The sequence below is a fragment of the Lactuca saligna genome, chromosome 9, assembly GCF_052625555.1.
Source record: "Lactuca saligna cultivar CGN05327 chromosome 9, ASM5262555v1, whole genome shotgun sequence".
Lineage (NCBI taxonomy): Eukaryota > Viridiplantae > Streptophyta > Magnoliopsida > Asterales > Asteraceae > Lactuca > Lactuca saligna.
In genome coordinates, this window is record NC_136425.1 from 35,382,876 (window position 1) to 35,394,545 (window position 11,670).

Consider the following 11,670-nt stretch of genomic DNA (forward strand, 5'->3'; position numbering starts at 1 on the left):
ATGTTAGGGGGAAGTACATAACCCTTTCTCTGTCAAAATCCTTTTATTTCTTAACAATAGTGGATGATTTCAATAGTTCTGTATAGATGTTTCTCGTTAAACCCAAACACGAGGCAGACTCTTGACTCATTGATTTTCATAAAATGGTCAAAACAAAACTCGAAAAACAAATCAAATGAATAAGGTGTTACAACAGGGGAAAATTTGTTTCAAGTAAAATGCACGAATTCTATACATAAGAATGGATATTGCTGGAAACCACTTGCCCCTACACCCCACAAAAGAATGGGGTTGTAGAGTGCAAGCATAGACACATGTTGGAAACAACACATGCCCTAAGATTCCAAGCAAACTTACCAAAGTCGTTGTGGGGGGAATGTATTTTGACAGCTAATTATGTGATCAACCACTCGTTGTAGTCAAATTTGACTAGCTCACGAGCATAAATAACTTCATTGTATTCATATTATGTTTTCTTTCTAACCAAGTGAAGCTTCAATGATTCATTCATCAGTTTGGTGCATCTCACTTTGATGATAGGATCACGCTTTGACCTGTGAGTAAGAACATCTCCAAACTTCTTCCTATCAATCTGGTCATTCAGGTCTGAAACAATGTGTTGTTTCTCCACATTATTATTGTAGATTTTCTTGACTTGATTATCAATGCTTTGAATAGGCAAGAGATTGAGCACGTTTGGTAGACAGACGTTTGGCTTTTCTTTCGTCTTTCTTTTGACGAACGACAACATTATATTATACCGTTATTTCTCTAACTTCCTCAATGGGGATACTCCATGTTTCTGCTAATTCATTTAGATCAAATATGAGTTTGCTCTTCTTTTTAGGAGGAGATGCTGAAAGATCACCAACAACAACAAAAGAGTTTCCAACTTCAACATCATAAGCTCCCCTTGAGAAGGAAGCCTTCCTCTTTCAAGGATTGAGTTGATCATTGTCATAGTCAATATCACTATCATTTCCTTTAGGAACCTCTTGATAAATCTCCACCTCAAAACAAGAACCATGATATACAAAATTTAAGGGAACATCATGAACAACAACTTCTTGCATGGAACCAAGATCAAGAAACCCTTCATAGTCATCGATTTCTAATTGGTCACCAATATCTGGAATGAGTTGATCAGTTATAGCATCAACATCTGAAATATCAACAATAACAATATGTTTTTGAGGATCAACTTCAGCTTCAACCCTTCTAGTCATCTCAAACTAAGATGAATTTTGTAGAATCATCACTTGAATTTGCATTGGCTACGGACCCTCTTGATTATTCTCCCCCTTTTTGGCAACATCAGATTTGGGGGGGGGGGGGGAGAGAGTTAGGAGGATGAGGAGTGTTCGGAGGAGGATAATATGGTGGAGGAGGTAGTGGAAGAATGTTTGTTGATGGAGGTGGAGGCGTAGGAGGTTGATTACCTGGAGATATTGGCAGGGTGTCATCAATAACCATATCATCATCATCATCATCACCTAAAGCCATACATCACTTCATTGTGGCCACATCCTTTTCAACTTTTGTTAACCTTCTATCCATTGACTGATTAATCTACACAATTAGAGATAGTTGGGAATGCACACCATTTTGAAAGTTGGAGTTGGATGCTTCCTGATCACCCTGATGAAGAGTAACAGTAGTAATGGGTGTTGGCGTAAGGGGGACCATCTCATCTTGAGGAACAGTATCAACTTGAGGAGAAGGAGACAATTTTGGAGAAAGTTCATCTTGGATCAATTTCTCAGTAGTATCTCCAACAGGAGGGGTTGATCCACAAGGTATAGTGTCATCAACAGAGGAATAGGATGAAAAAGTAGTTGAAAAACGAACGTGCTTGTTCAACCTTGGAGGAGAGTTCATTTTATGAGTGAAGTCTTCTCCCATGTCAGCTACTGATTCTTTTTCATCTTTATCAGTGTATTCTTCCTCATCATCCCCTTCTCTTTTACCAACTTGCGAATCATCATCATTATCTTCTTCATCACCAACATCATCATTATCATCATCCTCGTCATCACTATATTTCATTACTAGCGTCATCATTATCATTATCCTTTTTAGAGTCTGAGGATTCAATCACATAGGGGTTTTCAATCCATTTTTGCATCCTTGCAGTAATCCGAAAATCACCCTGAGATGGAACATCATTGATAATTTTGAGGAGAGGGTAGGAATTGGAATAATAATTCCATGAATTTCAACATAGCCTTCTTTTCGAGACAAGATTAGACCAAACCGACAAGGATAAGTAACATTCAATGGCTTCTTGTTTCCAGTAATGTAGTCAATCGTTTGATCAAGAAAATTTTGAGCAAAGTCCACTCTTTTTTTGTAAACGATGGATTATAAAATCCTTTGCTCAAAGAGATTCACTTGATCCAAACTCCCAGTCTTATGTCCAAGACAATTGCGAATTAGACATGTTAAGTACTTCCACCTTACATTAAAACAATTACGAAGAGTGTTCATGTATGGATCACGAGTGAGGCCTGAAAGATGGAAGTTATACCCTAATTATTCACAAGCAGATTTACAACTTTCTTCAGAGGGAGTTTCATAGTAACTTTCAAAGCGAGGGAGACAAAGAGCAGTTCGAAAGGATTCTACATCAATGGTAACCCTATATTGACAATCTCCAATGTTTCCAGTGATGGTTAGAGCAACAATATCAACAGAGCATGTATAGTAAAACTCACATACTTGTTTAGGGTAGAAAGGGTCTAAGAAATCACAAAATGCATATCGAAGAGGACCTCTCTTAACATAGTCGACGAAGTCCTCGATTTTTGAGTTTGCAAAATGCTTTGGGCTTTCATCCGAGAATGCCACATTTGTCGATTGAATGATGATGGTAGAGTCAGGAGCATGAAGACTTTTGATGATGTTAGCACTGGGGGTAAACTCGTACAGAGACTATGACATGGTGAAAGCTTTGAGTGAGATGACAATTTGGAGTCTTTTTTAGAGAAAGAGCTTAATTTCTTGAATTGCTTGTAAAAGTGACCTACGATGAAGAATTCCATTTTTATACCCAAAATGTTTCTTCCTTTTTACATAATCATGATTGACTATATATGTGCCGTAAAGATCTCGTATCCCAAGATAATGAAGTGTCTTTTTAGAAGTTATCCAAAAAGTTACCGTTGAGACAAGGAAGTTACATTAGTGAGACAAGTGATCAACAACAATGAGCATCAGCTTAAGCGATCGACGAATGAATTTTTGATGATAATATAGTTAGTTTGTGATGTCTCCTGATAGTGTAGGAGAAAACTACCATTCAATGACATAGTATTACAAGATCTCATCAGCGTGTGGTTTCATATGCTGAATCATAATTCTTTATTATTAGAAGAAAAATGGAAAGAGTGGATATGTGCATATAATATATCATAGAAAATGATATACCCATCAGCATAGATTTTTCAAGCTCTCATCAGCGTATGATACATTACGCTGAATCATAAAACTTTAAAGAATAATGTAAGGGTAAGAATGGATTGGTGCATGTGATAGCCTACTATACATAGACTAACCATTGGCACAGACTTTCAAACTTTTATCAGTGTGTGGTTTTAAACAGTGAATCATCAAGTTATGTATTACTAGACTTGTGGAGAGAAGGGATTGTTTTAGTCACGCCGAGGTGAAATCAGCGTGAATCATTAACAGTTTAGCTTATCAACAAGATGTGGTTTAAACTTCCGTATAATGGAGTAAGTTGTAATCTAGAATTAAAGATTAACCATTAAATCATAATGGTACCATGTCATACCTCAGACTAGGATGTCAAGGACATGAAAAACCCTTTGTCATTGAAGGACCAGACAAGTAACTCTTACGTTGATGACTATACAATCAGGGTAAGCCCTTGGGTTATGCTTAATGTTTCAGTAGAACATGAGACTTGATACATACGACAAGCATGCTTCCAGGGATAGGATCAACTAAGGATGATTAAATTAAAAATAAACACCCCAACCTTTGTATCATTATTTTTTATTTAGACCAGGCAATCTTGCTTTGAGAGTTTAGACAATGATATACAATCAACGTGAGAGGGCGACTCAATGTTCTCAGCAGATGGTCTCATTGATGAGAAACTTAGAGAGATTTTTTCACATACAACATCATGCTTCTAGGGACGATGATGTGTCAAAAGTTGCATACTAAGCTCAAAATTGCCATCGTCGGATTCTAGGGACGACGACGATGTGTCAAGGAACTCGATACTAAGATAGTCTCCACATCGATCAGATTGGAGCATCTTTATCTTCCTGCACAGCTGATTCTCCACTTCTTGCTTAAACTCTTTGAATCTTTCAAAGGTTACTGACTTATGCTTGATTAAGTAGACATAACCATATCTACGGTAATCATCAGTAAAAGTCACATAGAAGCGTTTAGCATCTCTTGTGGCAGTTCTGAAGGGTCCACACACATTCGTGTGTATGAGGTCCAACAAACCTTCACCCCTCTCACAAGTACCAGTGAATGGTGACTTAGTCACTTTTCCAAGCAAACAATATTCACAACTATCATCTAACTTTAAGTCAAATGATTCCAAGACTCCAGCCTTTTGGAGTTGGCCTATGCGCTTCTTGTTTACATGTCCAAGACGACAATGCCACAAGGATGCTTTATCCAAAATAGTGGAAGAATCAATATGCAATACATTATTTCCGAAGTTGTCTATAACCATCACAGTTTCATATACACCATTACAAGGTAATGCTCTAAAATAAAAAAAACCATTATAATAAGCATTTATTGCACCAATTTCATTATCAAATGAAAATGTGAAACCTTGTTTGTACAAACTATGAAAAGAAATAATATTTTTCACCATTTCAAACGAGTAACAACAATTATTCAAATCTAAATTTAACCCATTACAAAGCAATAATGAATAAACTCTAATCTTGGTGACATGTGAAGCTTTCCTATTCCCGATGATTAAGTTTATCTTCATGTGCTCTACATCCTCACTTCTTTTTAGTCCCTGCAAATCAGAACAAATGTGAATACCACAACCTGTATCAAGGACCCAAGAATTAGTATGCAGTGAGTTATTAGACAATATAGTGTAAATACCTGCATGGGTGGGTTTTACTTTCCTATCCTTAACATCCTGCAAGTACTTTGGGCAACTTTGCTTCCAGGTCCCCTTATCATGACAATAGACACACTCTGTTTCTTTTGGGTTGGAGGAGGGAGTAGCAGTACCGACTTTAGTCTTGTATGAAGAGGATCCATCAAGAGAATTTCCCTTGTGACCCTTGGAAGGGGTCTTCCTTTTCTTTTTCTTGCCTTGCCCGATTGCCAAGACTGGAGCAGTAGTAGGAGTGGTAACAACATTCTTACCTTTGAGACTACTTTCAGCAGTCCTCAAAAGTCCCTGAAGTTTGCTAAGTGTGACCTCTTCCTTGTTCATATGATAGGTCATGCGGAACTGATCATAACATGGAGGTAAGGAGTGTAGAATAATATCTATAACAAGCTTCTCATCAAAGTTCACATTCAACTTAAGCAAACGGTCCACAAATCTTTGCATTTTCTGCAAGTGGGTCATGATGGACTCTCCATCCTTCATTTTTGTTGTTATCATGGAGGTGATGATTTCATACCTCTCTTGTCGTGCACTTTGATGGTATCTTTCTATCAGGTCTTGATGCATTTCAAAAGGGTATAAGTCCTCATAGGACTTTTGGAGTTTTGCTGTCATTGTGGCCAACATGATGCAAGATACCTTAGTGGCATCCTTCTTATGGGTATTGTACTCGGCAATCTCCCCGGGAGTAGAAGAAGACTCATCAATGACCTTTAGCTCATTGTCAAAGATATTTACCTTGTCCTCGTAGTGCGTGACCATCCTGATATTCCTAATCTAATCATTGAAATTAGTTTCATCGAAGATAACTCTCCCACAAAGGTTCATGAGAGAGAAGGTGTCGGTAGGGTGTTTGATCCAGAAGCATTGTTGGAAGACATTTGAAAAATAAGAAAGACAAAGCTTAGATTAAATATCGAGTCCTTAATATAACACCCAATAATGAAATATCAAGGCTAGGACCCAACACAATATTTTACAATTTGGAAGAGGATGCCGCAATCCAAGTTGCAAAATATTTGAAGGTAGGTAAATGATGATTTACCAATTTCCACCATGAAAAATGAAATTGATTTATTAGGTTTCAGATGAATTGAAATTCCTAGATTCTTTTAAGACTCATTAAACTTTTCAATGGCATGTTTAAATCTCGATTAAGCCCTTCAAGTTTGTGACTGGGATACCGAGGATCATAAACAAGGTGTGAATAACCATACAAATATACTTGGTACTCTTAATGTCATTTATCACCTAATCGATGTGCCGGTTAACCACACACGCTCCATCGATCTAGTGTGCTGGTTAACCACACACGCTTCACTAACGACTTGGTAAGGTGCAAAGTGTAATTTCATGAGTTAGCATCAATTTCACATTTTCCTAAAGTAACTAAAATCGAGAATTTATAAAACATTTAGTTACTTTATAATTATCATTATACTTAATGAGAATTAATGTCTTATCCTACCCATTCGGCTAACGTCCCTCCACCAGTCAAGTAAGCGGTGGGTGAGAGTGGACACCCATTAAACCACCATTTTATAGGCAGTAAACCTTTTACCCCCTTTTAGATTGGCTTTGTGAATGAGGCCTACTAACGGTAAGATAGACTTGTTCTTATACACACACACATACACACACACACACACACACACACATATATATATATATATATATATATATATATATATATATAAATTTATAATATTATAATAGTATAAGGGTAGAATTTTAAACTTTTAAAACTCTAGGGTTTGAAATTAAAGTATTAATGTGTGACTTTACAAATTCCAAAACTTGAGGGAAAGTTTTGAAACTCTTCAAAACTTTTCAACTTCATAACATATAAGTTTAATGATCTTATATAACGAGACGCTTCGTTTTTCTATAACCTATGACTCTGATTGATCCATTTAAATGAAAAACTTTTGGAATTCCATAACTTGAGGGCAATTTATGAAGTCCATTAAAATCATCAAGAACAACAATTTAACTAACAAGTATGTTCAAATTCTAGATTAAACTCATATGAACAAGGTAATTCAAATCAAACAAATTCCATGTAATTAGACTAATCATATAAACTAATACAAAACATGAAATTTTGACAATCACCTTTCAAATGGATGAGCATGATCATTACCATATCTTAAAAACATATTTTTATGATTCAAAATAGTTTGGGGTAATGATCCTATCCATTTGGGGTCAAGAAATAATTTTTTTGCACTCTGCCCAACCAACTCGGCGAGTCCATGAACCTGACTTGTCGAGTAGCTCATTTTATACATGGACTCGTCGATTCCATTAGTGGAATCAATGAGTTCATCAGTCATAATGCATAAAACTTGATTTTTTCAACTTCAAACAACAACTAGCATCAAGTATAAATGAAAACAAGCCTAAGCTTTGATACTTCTGAAGGGTTTTGAGCATTCTAACACTCCTAAGGTGTACATGCAACCCTAAATACCTTGGATCTATGTTTTCTCTATTATACATGCAAACTTGAAGTTTCCAAGGTATTACCCTAACTAGCATACAAAACTTTGATACATGTCTAATAAAACAAGTTAGATAACATACCTTTTGTTGTAGCTTATTCCTTGGAGATTTAAGAGCTTAGCACCAATAGTGTGAATGCCTCAAATGGAATCACAAACTAACACTTGGAAACTTGAAGATGACTCTCTCTAGCTCATAAAATCGGCCACACTCTTGTGTACACTCTAGGTGCCAATTTCTTGAACCAAAGGGCTTCTTATATAGTGTGGTTACATTAGGGTTACACCATGTAAACCCTAATGTGCATGAATTTCCACATTCCTCATGATCCATGGGTTTTAACCTCCATGGAGTATCTATGGGTCACCACATGGGTTAAGCCCAACATAAGGAATCATGGATCATTAGCCCACATTATAAGAATGAATGTTCACACAATCAAATCAACCCCTATATATTTAATTAATCTCTTTTGACCACGAAATTAATTCCAAATTAATTCTTGATCAATACCAATTAAATAATATGATTTCATATTAATATATTATAGCTTATAATATATTAATAAATCATACATATCCTTTTCTCAAGGTCCAAATTGTTTCGATGAAGTGCAACTTAAATGGATCATGCTAAACCGGGTCAAATACAAGACTTTGACACCTTATCCAACAAGGCTAACATGGTGACCGATGATCTTAGCTGCAAGGAGGCTAGTACCCCTATCACAAATATGTGTGTAAGGATGATGATGATTAACCCACTCTTGGAGAAGATCCAAGAGGCTCATGTGGAGGTTATGAAAAAGGAGCATCAGAAGAGTAAGCGTATAGTGGGCCAGGTTTCCTCTTTTGATTATGATATATGAGGATCATTTACCCTTCATTAGAGAGTTTGGGTTCCATATTTTGGGGTACACATTAAATTTTTATGGATGAGGTGCATAAGTCGAAGTTTTCTATTCATCCGGGTGCGAAAAATATGTATAGAGACCTCTGTATTAATTTTTAGTGGCCATGCATGAAGCGAGATGTGGCTTGGTATGTGGAGAGGTGCTTGAATTGCAAGAAAGTCAAAGCCAAACATCAGAGTCCTCACAGAAAGATGGAGCCATTGGGTTTTCCCGTTTGGAAATGGGAAGAGATTACGATGGATTTTATCACGAATCTACCGCAGACTGCATGATAGTTGGATTCGATTGGGGTCATCGTGGATCGATTAACCAAGAGTGTGCATTTCATTCATATTCAGAAGAGAATTTCCGCGGAGAGGCTAGCAGATGTCTATATTCGTGAGGTTGTGGCACGACATGGGGTATTAGTCTTGGTGGTTTCGGATTGGGATATTCGGTTCACTTCAAAATTCTAGAAGATATTTCATGAGGAGTTGGGTACTCGTCCACTTTTCAACATGAATTTAATCTACAAAATGATGGTCAGAGTGGGCAGACTATCTAGACCTTGGAGGATATGCTACAAGCATGTGTTGTGGAATTTCACGGCAGATGGGATACGTATCTCCCATTAGCTGAGTTTTCTTACAACAATAACTACCACGTCAGTATTAATAAAACTTATTTTGAGTTACTCTATGGGAGGAAATGACAAACCTCGGTTTGCTGGGGCGAGGTCAATCAATGAGTCATGGGTAGCACAGAGGTGGTGCTCCGGACTACCGAGTTGATCCAATAGGTACGTGGGAGATTGAAGATTGCACAAAGCTGGCAGAAAAGCTATGCTGATATGAGCCGATCGGATTTGGAGTTTCAGGTTGGGACATGGTACTCCTTAATGTGTCGCCTTGGAAAAGTGTGATCCGATTTAGGAAGAAGGGAAAGCTGATCCCCAAATATATTGGTCCTTTTAGGGTTATTGCCTGGGTGGGCAGGGTTGCTTATCGTTTGCAGTTACCCAAGGATCTTAGTCAGATTCACAACACTTTTCATGTCTCTCAGCTACGGAAGTGTTTGGTCGATGATTCCACAATGATGCAATTGGTGGACATTCAGGTGGACGAGTGACTGAACTACATCGAGAGACCAATTACGATCCTTGATAGGAAGACAAATACTCTGAGAAAAAAGGAAGTGGGTTTACTGAAGGTGCAGTGGCAGCACCAGAAAGGCTCAGATTGGACATGAGAGCTCGATGAGGAGATGAGATAGCACTATCCAGAGTTGTTTTGGAGGTGGAATTCGAGGACGGAGTCTGATTAAAGTGAGGGAGAGTTGTAACCCCCGTGTTCTAGGTATTTTTATTTTCGGATTAATTTATTAAAAAGTTTACAGAATCAGTCCCTGCGCTAGGTGTACGTGATAGGTACGTCGGGTGTAGGTCATTAAAAATGATCGCGTGTTTCCTCGTGTATGCTAGGCGTATGTGCTTGGTACGTTGGGCGTACTCATGCAGGTGTAAAACCCTAATTTTTAGGGTTTGGACCATATTTAAACACCTTAAGACCTCAAGGCATCCCTCATTATCAACCTCTATTGTCTCCAAAACATTATTTCAAAACCCTTACCACCTTGTGAGGTCCTTGAGCTTTTAGAGTGATTCTTGTGTGTTTTGGTTCATTTTGGAGAATAAGAAGTTCATTGGAGAGGAGTTAGGAAGCTTGGAGCTAGGGTTTAGTTTTGGGTTCATTAGAGATGAGTTATTGGTCCTTTAGTGAAGTTATGGGCCTAGGGTTTAGTTTTGGGTCCCATTGAGCCATGCAAAAGCTTAAAGTTGTCGACTTTATCAGTTAGGACCTTGCCAAGATTAATATATATGTGTTGGACATTTGGTCTTAAATCATTAAGAGCTTAAAGCCAAGTTTTGGGAATCAGTGGAGTACGCCGAGAGTACCTTCTAAGGACGCGGGACGTAGTGGCTTTGGCCCAAGTTCCTTTTCTGTCGAAGCCTAGTATGTTGGGTATAGTGGAGTAGTATGCTTGGCATACTCACTTAAATGCCATTTGGGGACTCAGAGAGTCGGAAGGGACTCAATGGTGAAATAGACCCATTACATGCTTTAGTATGATATGTATGTATGGTGTACGGAATGTGGTATTTGGGGAACTTACTAAGATTTGTGATTACGATTTATGTTTAAATATTTTCAGGTACTTAAGCTTCAAAAGGGAAGAACCCGACATGATCGCATCGGATCCACCAGTATTTAGCTTTTATGATTTTAAGATTGTAGTCAGATAACTATTTTAACATTGACGTACTTTCGATGGTTTGATATGAATATTTGATGGTTTTGGTTGATTTTTACTTATTATTTTTGGGATGTTACAAATATGCTCATTTGGAGGGTGTTGATTTTCATGACACATTTGCACCAGTGGCCAAACTTGTGACATTTCGTGTGTTATTGACAATGGCAGTGAAAAACAATTGGATCATACATAAGCTAGATGTTAACAACGCCTTCTTACACAGTGATTTGGAAGAGGAAATATATATGAAGATCCCACAAGGATTTCCAAAGGAAGACGATACTCGAGTTTGTAAGCTCAAGAAATCCTTGTATAGATTAAAACAAGCTTCCCAGAATTGGTATCACAAGTTCACAATGACTCTTTGTAATCTGAATTTTTGACAGTCACATGCAGACCATTCTCTCTTCATTTACAAATATGAGAACACCTTCGTGGTAACCCTAATCTATGTTGACGATGCTATCGTTGTTGGTAAGAATTTGAAGAAGACCGAGAACAAAAAAATCCAATATTGATGAAAGCTTTAGCATTAAAGACCTTGACAATTTAAAATAATTATTGGGAACTGAGGTATCATGTGTCAAAGAAGGTCTTGTGTTGAGTCAACGGAAATATACAATAGACATTTTGAAGGACTCAAGTTTACTTGGATGTAGACCTAGCCGAGTCCCAATGGAACAAAACCTCAAGCTTGATAAGGGAGATGGTCAGTAACCAATTGATGCTAGCATGTACATGCGTCTAGTTAGCAGAATCCTATATCTTCAAGCAACCAGACCAAATATCGCTTATGCGGTTAATGTGTTAAGTCAATTTGTATTTCATCCTA